This window comes from Mastigoproctus giganteus, chromosome 2, assembly GCF_048544385.1.
Source record: "Mastigoproctus giganteus isolate SK-2022 chromosome 2, ASM4854438v1, whole genome shotgun sequence".
NCBI classification, from domain to species: Eukaryota; Metazoa; Arthropoda; class Arachnida; order Uropygi; family Thelyphonidae; genus Mastigoproctus; species Mastigoproctus giganteus.
In genome coordinates this window covers 180,898,031-180,911,194 of record NC_143576.1, presented here as the reverse complement: position 1 = coordinate 180,911,194, position 13,164 = coordinate 180,898,031, and the positions used below count along the sequence as shown (strand labels likewise).

Sequence of the window (13,164 nt, the reverse complement as noted above, 5' to 3'; positions counted from 1 at the left end):
TGGCTAGGGCCTAAAAATAAATAAATAATAATTTGATAGTATTGGGAAGTAGTCGCTGAAACGTTAGGCCGAGAGGAGTTTTTTATGTATGCAGTTGGAATTGCATACAAAATTCCACCTGCATACAATTTGTATGCATTTGGAATTTTGAAAATTTTTTTAAATTTTTACATTGTGTGGGGCGTTCTCTGGTGTTTAGGCAGAGTAGAGGAGGAGACTGAAGACAGGGGGAAGTCAGAAATATGGAGTTAAAAGGTGAGGCGACTCCAGGTAAAATTTTTAAATTTAAATTTAGACTGTGTGGGTGTTACACTCTGAAAGTGAACAGAGTACGGGAGAGACTGAAGGCTTGGAGAGGAAATAGGAAGTAAGGGATCGATAGAGGAGGTGACACCTGTGTTCAGTGGGGCAGGCCGATGTCCCACCAGGAGGACAAGGAGGGCGAGGAGGGGATGAGACAGTGAAACCAACTCCTCCCCTCCACAGGGACGTGTAAAGAAAGTACCGTGTAACGGTACAGGATCTCCTGTGGCATTGGCAAAACCCGGTAGGTGGCGTTTACTGTGTTCTGGTGACTTTTGCATGCCCCGAGTTTTTGCCTTTTCTGGATAATTAAAGCTGCAAGCATAATATTTTCTCGTCTTCAGACTATTATCAAGTGATGTTCTGCTTGCCTATGCTCATGACTTCGATGGATTCATCTGCATAGGTGAGTATTTTGTATTTTTAATTTTGATATGAACATCATGGTCGACAAAAGAGTCTTTGTTCGGAGTTAAAGGCGTTTGCTGTCATTGGTTGCTAATCGAATAAACTTGTCGCCTTCTGGAAGTACTGGACTGATCGTTGTCTTCTCGGAACTTACTGCCCTCGGCTACTGGAGAGCGTAGTTCCCTGATCTTTATTGTCCCAAGGGACTAAATAAGTACAGTTTGTGTGTAAACAGCTGAGTCACTACCATTCCTTACATTTAACACTTTTTTTTCTTATTTTTTTTTTCAACTGCTGTTTTTTAAAGAATAATATGATTAATAATATTTCTGTTTGAGAATTATGAGATCTAACATGGAAAGGAAGACTAATTCATTTAGAAAACCTGTAACTTGCTCACAGGGTAGAGTTAGCAGTTCTCCAAAGTCGAATCACGAAACGTTATTAATAAACTGGATCATAGCCTGCAATCAGTTAATCAAACTGCTGAATCAAATACAGCAGTGTATGAGGGAACACAGTTGCAGGTTGCCTCCTCTGTGAGATCATATGCTGACGCTGCCCGTGGAGCAACTTCGGTGAAGGAAAAATCAGTAAGATCAAGAGAAAATGTCATAATATTACGAGCTTCTGAAAACAGTAATCTGAAATTTAGTGTCGACGTAAAAAATTTAGTATCTAATACTTTAAAGTCAAAGTACAAGAATGTAAAAATAAAATTCTTGAGATTAGCGCGTAACAAAGGCGTAGTGCTAGAAACTGCTTTCAAGTCTGACCTAGTTAGCATATCTACTTCAGATTCCCTATCCTCTGCGGGCATATCTACAGGGGGTCTCAAGAAAGACAATCCAGCAGTCGTGATATACGACATACCTAAGGATTTAAGTAAAGAAGACATCGTTGAGGATTTATACAATAAAAATATTAGTGACAACGGATTATCACTATAGGAAGTCAGAAACGAAACTACTTTCAGATTTACGACAAGATCGAGATCTTCATTGAATGTTCACTGGGTAATCACCCCTCGAATTTATAAATGTATCTCAACTATGGACAGGATTTTCTTGGCCTGTAGCTCGCATAGACATCGGCCATTTACTATTGTTACCAAGTGTTTTTTATGCTTGGGATACAAACATACGGCTCAGTACTGTACCCACACATCTCCATCTTGTGGGCATTGTGCCCAGAGTGGCCATGTCTACGCAGAATGCCCGAATAAAGAGGAATTCCCTTGCTCTATACATTGTAAAAGGCGCAAAAGAAACTTCCAGCATTCTAGTAAAGATCCCAGCTGCTGTGAATATAAAAGAGCTTTAGAATTAGCATGACAAAGGATTTCTGATGATTGAGTCAGAAGCTGCGAATACAGTGAAAACAAATTCTGTGGTGGATAGAGTTCTTGGTTCTTCAGGAATTAAAATCATGCACATAAACTGCCAACTTTCTAGGCTTGTGGCTGATGAAATTAGGAAGTCAATGGAGGAGAACTTGATTGATATAGTATCCGTACAAGAACCGTATTGGGCCAGGATTCAATCGGAGCAAAGCTCTAATGCAGCCTGTTGTGCAGCCTGTACAAGAAGAGCCCCAAATCAGGAATCATGGTAATCAATAACGATTTAGATGTTGTGCTGATACACGGATTGTGTAATCAATGTGCCACATGCGTGATAATTGCAACAACAACATTGCAATTTTATCTTATTTCATTATATTGTCCTCCATCAATGGATTTTAATAGCTCTTTGGATTACCTGGAACATGCACTATTTATGTTGAAGCCTAATCACGTAATAATCACTACTGATGCAAATGCTAAATCAAGTCTATGGCATAGTTCTACAACAGATGGAAGAGGTCGTCTGCTTGAAGAATTTATATTTAACCACAATTTATATGTGATGAATATATCTAATCAGCCGGCCACATTCTCTGGACATATGGGGCAGTCTAATATTGATATAACTATAGTAACTTCTGGTTTACGACACTACATCTATGATTGGCGAGTCATTTCTGACTTGACATTTAGTGACCATAGAGTTATCTCCTTTTATGTAAAAACTGTTACAACTTTAGTTAGTCAATATCGAGTGCCAGGGTTGGTTCGGTTCTCACTGAAAACAATTGATTGGTCTGTGTTCCATGCATCAATTCTTATGGATTTCTCTGTGATAAGGCAACTTCAATTAATAGAGTATTCGGCTGACTCCCTTGCTGTATTGATACAGGATTCAATTATAAGAGCAGCGTACAAGACTGGCAAGAAGAAAGTTGCTAGATCGAAATCCTGTCCTTGGTGGACTTCAGAGTTACCAGTATTAAGGCGAGCAGTAAACAGGGCTAGAATACAGTATCAACGCCGCAGACATTGGTCCCCCTCCGAGGTTGCAAGGCTGCACGAGGAGTATTTGTCCTTAAAAAACAACTACAGTAGGAAGATCGCTGATCAAAAACGGGCGACATGGACACTTTTTGTGAAAGAATCGGGAAATTCTAACCTGTGGGGTTTACTATATAAACTGTCACGTGACAAATTCAGGTATGGGGAAGTTTTTAATACTGTAACCACGGGTATCAGTGAGACTATTGGTTGGAAGAACTCCGTTGAGATAATTTTAAGTAAGCTATTTCCAACTGACGATCCTCAGAAAGATATTGAATATCAAACTGGTATACGTAGATATAATCGGCTCTATGTAGGTTGAGAACATACTGCGGAGTTTACGATGGAAGAACTTACAAGAGTTTTGAAGAAGCTTAATCTCACAAAATATCCTGGAGTCGAGAATATATTTATAAAGAGGTTCTATAAATCGTTACCTAATATCCGTTTATTAATGTATAACAAATGTCTAATAGTAGGGCTGTTTCCAACGCAGTGGAAGATTGCATTATTGAAGTTAGTTAGAAAACCTGGGACTCCACTATCTGAACCTAAATCTTATCGCTCTATCGCTCTTTTGGCAAACCTTGGTAAAATCTTGAAAGCTTAATGAAATTACGGGTAACCAACCTGCTAACGCAGCAGGATATGATATCGCCTCAGCAATATGGGTTCACTCCTGGGAAATCCTGTGAAGATTGTCTAGTGGCATGTCGAAAGCATATTGGGAATTCTACATTCAAATATGATTTAGCAATCTACGTCGATTTCGAAGGGGCATTTGATACAGTTTGGTGGGAGGCAGCGATGGCTCAGTTAAGAAACGCTGATTGTTCCAAGGAATTATATGCTTTTCAACAGTTACTTCTCAAATAGATATGTGCTAGTGAAGTCCAAGCACTACGAAAACAGGTTGTGAGATGATGTCCTCAAGGCACCGTCTAGGGAGCCCTTAGTTGGAACCTAGTCTTACAAAATTGGTTGGTTCCTTGATTGTAAGGTGCTGGCATTTGCAGATGATCTGACAATTATAATTGCAGGACGATCTCGCTCACTCTTAGAACAGAGAGCTAGTAGTGTGCTGACAGACTTAAGTTCTTGGGCTTGCTATTAGTCCTTACAAAACTAAAATAATGCTATTTCAAACAGCTTTAGATATAAATCGACCTCCTCATATCAAGTTGAATGGTGTACAGTTACCTATGGTCCTTGATACCAAATACCTGGGAATTATTGTGGACAGTAAGAAGCATAAGAAGGAGTTCTTATGCAGGAGACTGGTTCCACAGAGTTAAAATAGCTACGTTTCGTGCTAAACTAAATTCCATACAGCGCATCATGCTTCTTGGTATTCTAAGAGTGCGCAGAACGGTGTCCACTGCCTCGCTCCATGTATTGGCCAGAGCGTTACCCTTGGATCTACAGTACTGGAGGAGTGACCAACTTGTTTACCCCGAACGTGATTTTTCTGAATGATAAAAAGGTTCGCAATTGGTTTACACCTAGTTTACAGTCGTCATTTTTGTTAACAGGGCACTGGTCAATGAATGAGAAATTATATGCATTAGGACTAAGTAACACGGACCTTAGTTTTTGCGGGGACAGGGAAGGCTGGCAGAACATACTATATGATTGTTGAATATATGACAATGCCAGGACAGCGATACGTGAAATTCTTGAGAGTATAGCTCCAGGAGAAGAAGCTATATTTTTAACAGACTCTAGTAAGTTTCAGATGTTCCAGGTATTTGCTAAAGAAGTGTTTGAACTAAGTATGATTCCAGTGATACGAGGTTGATCAAATCCATCTGGCTGGAGGCATCGAAGTGTTTTGATGCTGCTGTTCTTAATGGTTGCACAACTGGAAGATCTACTTTTCTTTTCTTTATGTCTCTCTCTCTTCCCCCCTTCGGTTTTCCCCCTTTCGGTTTTTGGTATATATATGTATATATGTTTGTGTATATATACTAAAAAACTAATATATATATACAGTACTAAGTATAGGAGGGATTATATGTTAGGATTATGTGAGGATTATATTATATGATAGGAGGGATTATATGTTAAGAGCCTTGTGGATTAACTCAAGACTTGAAGGAATCTGCAAGGCTTTAGGGGGTAAATTTCTATCAGCATGGCCCACACTTGTAGGTAGAAGGAATTTGTTTTGTAGAGACGGGATACACTTAAACAAAGGTGGTGCAAAAGTTTTTGCCAGTATTATTGAGGATACCTTAAAGGTTCAGGGAAACTGCTAGTTAGGGGGGATGTGGGTAATACTGACACGCGTTTATCTGATAATATTGGTCAAAGTAACTCTTGCACATACCTCAAGAGTTCTTATCTGTTACCCCAACTGGACGTATTATCTAGATGTTCTGGGGGCACAAACGTTTCACGTGGGCGGGTAGCTAATGCCAGGGAAGAGAGCCTAAAAAACTTCAAGGGTTGTGTTAGGGTTGTTAAATATACAAGAACAGTAAATCTTAATTGTTTATACAGTAACGTTAGAAGTGTCGTCAATAAAATGAGCGAATTCGAACTGCTGGTTAAAACAAGTAACGCGGACATAATAGGGCTTACAGAGACGTGGTGCCACCCTGAAATTGGGGATGATGAGTTTCAGTACGGCTTGTATAATGTATTTAGGAAGGATAGGTTAGATAGAAGGGGTGGTGGGGTAATGCTTCTTATCAGAAGCAGCCTGAGTGCGACGATAGCTTTCCCGGATTCAGACATTTCACATGCTAGTATAGAGTCTGTATGGTGTGAGATAGTTGGAAACAAAGGTATAATGCGAGTAGGAGTAATCTACAGACCAGGTGATTGTGAAGATTATGACAAAAGCCTCTACATGCAAATGGAATGGGCAAGTAAGCGTCAATGCCTTATTATGGGTGATTTCAATCTGCCTCTAATTGATTGGAGTAAATGGGAAGGAAACTCGACATGGGGAACAAAATTTTTAAATCAACTAGATGACTGTTATTTGTATCAACATGTCAGGGAAAATACTAGAGAAAAGAATATCCTAGACATCATCATCACACATGAATCAGATGACATAACAGGGCTGACAGTAGAGGAACCAGTAGCAGGAAGTGATCACGGAGTTCTACGGTGGATGATGACGAGAGAGGTAGCAGAAGTAAAAGGCAAAGGAATGGGTTTTAATTTCAGAAAAGGAAATTACGATGCCTTAAGGTACTACATGGCCTCTATTAACTGGGTAGATATCGCGCAGAGAATGAATACGATTGAACTGTGGTACGCTTTTAAAACATTAATCACAGATGCCTTGAATGCGTATATACCATTAAAAAAATACTCCACGAGAAGGGTTCCAAGTTGGATGACTAGTGAAGTTGCCGCATTACTTGAGCAGAAAAAGGTGGCATGGAAAGGTTACAGAACAATAAAAAGTACTGAAGCCTATAACAGCTACAAGGTGATGTGTAATAGAGCCACAGAAAAGGTTCGACAGGCAAAGGCAGTTTATGAGAAATCACTAGCAAACAGAGCAAAGAGGGGGGATAAAGAATTCTTCACATATATAAATGCCAAGAAGAGCAGGACAAACCAGATCGGACCTTTATGTAAGGGAAAGGGGATAGTAATAAATACACCAGCTGCCGTTGCAGATGAACTCAACAGTTATTTTGCATCGATATTTACAAATGAAAAGCCTTTTGTGGCAAAGGGAAATTGTGGGAGCGAAGTTAAAAAATATGTAATTAATGATATTGAAATTTCGCAAGATTATTTAATGAAAAACTTTCGAGCCTACAGACTAGTAAGGCTCCTGGAGTTGATGGAATATACCCTATAATCTTAAGAGAGGCGGCAAGCGAGTGCATTGAACCATTGAGGCTAATTATGCGAGCATCATTAGACTCTGGGGAGATTCCCTTGGATTGGAAAAGTGCAAATGTATCTCCCATACATAAGGGTGGCTCTAAAAGTGAAGTTGGAAATTATCGACCTGTCAGTCTGACTTCAGTAGTAGGGAAAATCATGGAGGCAATGATCAAGGGTGGAATTCAGGATCATTTGGATCGAATTGAAATTCTCAAGGATACTCAGCATGGTTTCGTAAAGGGAAAATCATGTTTAACAAATCTGGTTCGCTATTTCGAAAGGGTCACTCACGAGCTGGATTTAGGGAATAATTTCGACATTGTTTATTTAGATTTCAGCAAAGCTTTTGACTCAGTCCCACATGAGCGGTTGCTTTATAAGCTGGAACAGGTTGGAATCACTGGGAAAATCCTTAGATGGATAGAAAGATGGCTTCAGGGCAGGAGGCAGAGGGTTGTGATAAATGGCTATTCCTCAGATTGGGTTGATGTAAGAAGTGGGGTTCCCCAAGGATCAGTATTAGGACCACTGTTGTTTTTAATTTTCATAAACGACATTGATGAAGGGATAGAGGGCGTGATGTCTAAATTTGCAGATGATGTTAAAATTGGGAGAGTAGTTAATGATCACTGTCAAGCTGAGCTTCTTCAGAGAGACCTAGATAGACTTCAGGAATGGTCAGAAAAATGGCAGCTGTGCTTTAATCCAACAAAGTGTAAGGTATTACACCTGGGAAACAGTAATCCCAAAAAAACTTATTCACTTGGTGGAGTTCAACTAAAGCCAGTACTGGAGGAAAGGGACTTGGGTGTTACGATACGGTCAGACATGAAATTCTCTGAGCATTGTAAACAGGTTGCAAGGAAGGCCCATGGTGTCCTATCGATGATCTATCGAACTTTTGCAAGTAGAGATAGGGACGTGATAATCCCATTATATAAGGCCTATGTTAGACCACACTTGGAATACTGTGTTCAAGTATGGAGACCGCACCTGAAGAAAGACATCGAGCTTCTTGAAAGGGTGCAAAGAAGGGTAACTCGCCTGGTGAGATCGGCAAAAGGGCGTCCTTATGAAGAAAGACTTCGAATATGTGGGTTGCAGAGTTTGGAAACTAGACACCTTAGAGGAGATTTGATTGAGGTGTTTAAGGCTCTGAGAGGCATCAGTAAAATGAATGAGGACGAAATTTTCAAGATTATAAATGATGCTAGAACTAGGGGACATAAATTCAAGTTACGGGGGGAAATGTTTAGATTGGATTGCAGGAAGTTCTATTTTAGCCAGCGAGTTATAAATTACTGGAATAAGTTGCCTTCATGGGTGGTAGAGGCCGAGAGTTTGGGGAAATTCAAAGGTCATCTGGATAGTACTTTCGGGTAAGGGAAGCACATAGGATGATAGGTTTAATTTCCTTTTTATTTATTTTTTATTTTATTAATTATTATTATTTAATTATTTATTTTTTTGTTTTTATCATTGTTTTGTTCGGATTTATTTTTTTTTTTATTTTTTTTTTATTTTATTTTATTTTTTTTTGGCTGGTGCAGCATAAGCCATAGGCTTTCTTGCACCATGCGGCCGTTACTAATACTAATACTAATACTAATACTAAATGTAAATGTATATATATTTATTTATTTTTATTTATTTATTATTATTTTTATTTATTTTTTTGTTTTGTTATCTTAGTTAATTATTTTTATTCTTTTCTTTCCTTTTTTTTTTTCTTTTCTTTTGTTGTCTCACACTCCGAGACCATAGGTGTCCCACCTACTGGAACTGGCCCACCTTCCCGTGGTATGGACAAGTACCCAGAATCATCTGTCCAGGTGACTGATGCTTCTGGGTAGCCAAGTGGCCAAATTATAACAACAGAACACACATATAATACACACAAACCTATGTCACACACATATCTGGCTCATTTGTAGTTATACTGTTCTTTACAGAGATAAGAGGCGGAGTTGAACTGACGTTCTAAAAGCCGCCCCTTGCATAAACACATGTCCACATGTGGCGTTGGCAACAGAGCTGCAATGAGGTCAAGTCTAGTAGAGTCAAGTCCATGGTAGGTCTTCTATTTAAGTTCTAGTTCTTCTAAAGAGACATTAACTTCTAGGGTTGTGGGTCATTCTTGGGACAAGTCCCGTCCTTGCAATTCAGTTTGTTGAGGTTGCGCTTTCAGCCGGTCATCAAGTTTTCTGTTATAATATTTTTCCGTTTCAAGGAGGAGAAGTCCTGGTTGGTGATATGCTTTGTCTTTGGCCATACTCGGGTGGCATATTCTCTTTTCCTCAGTGTATGGCAATCTGCGCCCTTCTTCTCGAGAAGAGGTCCTGGGCGAATCGTGATAGTGTTTTATAATCTTCTTCCGTTTCAAGGAGGAGAAATTCTTGGCCTCTTGGAAGATATCTCACTTTTCTAATTAGAATATCTTAAGTCTTCGTAGATGGGACAGTCAAACATAAGATGGTTCCAGTCTTCTATCTCTTCACAAATAGAATGTGGGTTTTCTGTGAGTCTGAAGCCAGCGAGCTTAGCATTGAAGGGGCTATGCCCTGTTATTAATTACGTTGTATGAAGTCAAGGGAAGAACAGTGATGGTAATTTCGGGTATACTCTCTCTGTGAAAAAAAAAAACTTGCGGGTGATCTCTCCTTTAGTGGTAACGGCCCACCTGTTTTCCCACTCCTTCAGCAGGTGGTTCGGAGGCGTACTTTTTCTGACACCCTATTACCAAGTCTCCGTGTGTAGCACAGTGGTATCGTCACCGTCCTCCCCACACCGGGTGGAAAAGGCCCGGGTTCGAATCCCGTCGATGACGCGAGGAACTTTAGTGGGATTTTTTCACTCCGTGGCTGAGTTAGTCGGTCTCAGGCTTAGATAACAAGGTTTTTTTTCCTCAGAAACTGGGTTTTTTTCGTCCAGCAAAATAGGCAAATCGACCAGAGAACACACGCAATTTACAGACACCAATACGGGTTAATGTAATCATTTACGGGTAACCCTAATATAGTAGTTTTTTACCCTATTACCATATTTCCCTCGGTTATATAGTGTATAGTGTATAGTGTTTTTAGGGTCTAACGGCACCAGGGGTTTCCCCCATCTCCGCGTAATATACATTGTGGTGTGATACAGAACACTGTAGAGGCCAGAGGTTTAAAAGTGTATGGATATTGTAGTGTGTAATGTTTTGTACCGTTGTTCATCTGGTCTTTTAGCCGTTGGGTCTCAAATGAGACCCACCGTTGCCCACACTATACCTCGTGGAGGCAGACCAGGTACACCAGTATTTTAGAAATTTACTATTTACTCTGGCAGGTCCTGCCACCTAATTTCCTGAGATTTCAGTGGCTAGGACCTAAAAAAAAAAAAAAAAAAAAAAAAAAAAAAAAAGTGGAGGGGGGAGGAGAAACGCTAGAAATTGGGTCAGACCGAAAGAGATATAAGTTATACGGGTTATAGTTTATTTTTTATTATTATTATTATTATTATTATTATTTTTTTTTTTTTTTAAATTTTTGTGTGGGGCTTGTGTAGTTTTGGCAAGGGTCAAACGCTAGTCGCAAGATAGCTAGAGAGGGAAGGGAGACTGAAGACTGGGGGGTGAAAGACAGAAATATGGAGTCAATAGTGAAGATAACCCCAAAAGTCGGTGGGGCAGGCCCATGCCTCACCAGGTGAAGATAGGGGATGGCAGGGGGGAGGGTACAGAGTAACCATCCCCTGCCAAGGGAAGGGAAAGAAAGTGAACCGAGTGAGGGTACCCGGTTCAGATCGCCTAATGATGTTTCGGCAGCAAACTGCATAATGTCTTTGTCAGGTCTTCGTACGCCATTCCTGGGACATGTTGTTCCGTCCGTGTGTGTGGTCAAATCCAGATAATGACTCCAGTTTAAGCCAGTGGTCAGATCCAGGTTAAGTTAATGATTAGTTTTTCAGATTGTAGCTGTTAGGTTTTTGTTTGGTTGACACATCTAAGGATCTTTATTATGGATGATGAGTGGTTAGTTTGTGGGAAAATTCCTGCTAAGGTTGTGGGTATGTTCTTCTTCTAGTAAAAAGATCCTGCGCAAACTGCGTTAAGGCTTTATAGTTGTCCTCGCTCTCCAGGAGATATTGTTCTTGGTTTATTGGTGAGAAACGTATTCTAGTTATTAAGAGGCAGCGGAGGTCTTCATATAGTTGGCAGTGGTGCATGAGGTGCTCCCACGTCTCTGGCTGTCCACAATGGCAGAGAGGGGTGTCACTCAATCCGAAACTGGAGAGTTTTGCTCTTATTGCGCCATGTCCCGTGAGCAGGTAAGATGTCAGCAGACCCGGTGAAAACCAGTTTGGGCTTTGGGGAAACACTAGTTGATTATCCGGTATGAATCTTCGGGTGACTTCCCCTTTTGTCGAAGTCGTCCAGCGGGTTTGCCAGGCCTGCTGTAGGTGGGTGAGAAGGCGTTTTTTCTCTAGTTTACGATCGTTCGCCGGATCAGTTGTGTAGTCTAGGCAGGTGATTGATTTGCCTTTGGATAGTTGATAAAGCAACCCACAGCGGACGATCTCCAGGTCCAGGGGGAGAGCGCCCAAGAGGACCTGGAGGGCGTGGGTGCTTACAGTACAGCAGGCTCTCGAGATTGTTAGTAGGACTGAACGTTGAATGGTCTCTAGCTTCCTTTTGTTAACTGCTGTTACCGCCTTGTGGAACCAGACTCCTGATGCGTATGTTATTGCTGGTAAGAAGACTGCCTTATAGAAGAGGGCTAGGGTCCTCTTCTTAAGTCCCCAGTCGCGACGAGTGACTCTAGCTATTAGTGCGGAGTATTTTTTGATTTTGCTTCTGAGGTAAGTAAGATGGGGTGTGAATGACAGATTTCTATCAAGCAGAATACCAAGATATTTAAGTTCAGTGGAAAGCTTAATTGTTGTTTCCTGAATCTTTATCTGGGGAGGCCTTCTGATATTGAGAGAACCTTTAAGTAGGATGGAGCAGGTTTTTATTGGGGATATCTTTAAGTGGTTTTGGGTGGCCCAGTCTTGTAGGATATTTATAGCACGGTTTGCAGAGATCTCTAGTTGAGTTCTTGAGTCTGCCGCCAGCATCAGGATCAGGTCATCCGCATAGGCCTGCGATCGCACATTACCAAGGTCGAGGTTTAGAAAGCTGTCGAGCACCACGTTCCAGAGAAGTGGGCCAAGTACTGAGCCTTGTGGGCATCCTCTATAGACTGGTCGTGTGACTGAACAGTACGGAGCACTGACGGTTACTGTTCTGTTTGCAAGATAGGTTTTTATACAATTGTACAAATTAGCTGGTAGTTTTGCTTTCCGGAGTCTGCCAAGGACGCTTGGCCACCAGAGGGAGTCAAACGCCCCGGCAAAATCCACTGAAATGACAAGGAAGTATTTATGGCTGGTAGTGGTAGCTGCTTTGACGATATTCTCTAAGGCGTCCACCGTGGAGTATCCCCTTCTAAAGCCGTATTGGTTGTCAGAGTGAAGGCCAGCCTTGGAGTAATGAATTTCTATTCTGTTGCTTAGAAGATGTTCTAGGAGTTTGCTTAGTATGGATAGAAGAGCGATGGGCCGGTATGACTCCGGAAGGTCTTGTGGTTTTGTCGGATTCTTGAGAATAAGCCTTAATTTTGCAGATCTCCATACTACTGGGAAATGGCCTGCTTCAAGGCAATGGTTGAAGAGGTTTAGGATCTCATTTGGGATGGTTTCAACAGCCTTCTTTACGATCTCAGGCTCCAGCATATCTTCTCCTGGAGATTTCTTGTTTTTTATTTTTGCTGCAGCGGAGTCCAGTTCTTCCTTGGTGAAGCTGTCTTCCACTTGGGCCGTGGTGTATGTGCTGTTTTCCTCACATAGTAGTATTTGCTCTGGGGTACTTGGTGGCATGTGTTGATGGAACATGGCGTCAAGGATGTTATTTATAGATTCGGACCATGTCTTTGTATAAGTGCCTTGTGGCGTCTTGGTGGCTGGGATGACTTCTCCCCTGGGGAGTTTGTTTGTGATTACTCTGTAAACCACTCCCCATGGAGCAGAATTTCCAACTGTGGAGACTAGGTGCTCCCAGGAGCGCTTTTTCCTTTGTTTAATCAGGGCTGTGTATTCGTTTCTTGCCGTTCGGTACTGCTGCTTGAGATACTCTACTTCCGCTTCTGGCCATGTCCGTCTTGCGCGTTGAAAATTTTTCCGTC

General features: G+C 41.1%; 1 protein-coding gene across 1 annotated transcript in view; it reads left to right on the top strand.

Moving 5' to 3' along the window:
• Nucleotides 1-13,164, top strand: part of LOC150089802 (uncharacterized) — a 50,232-nt gene that overhangs the window by 664 nt on the left and 36,404 nt on the right. The window lies entirely within an intron of this gene.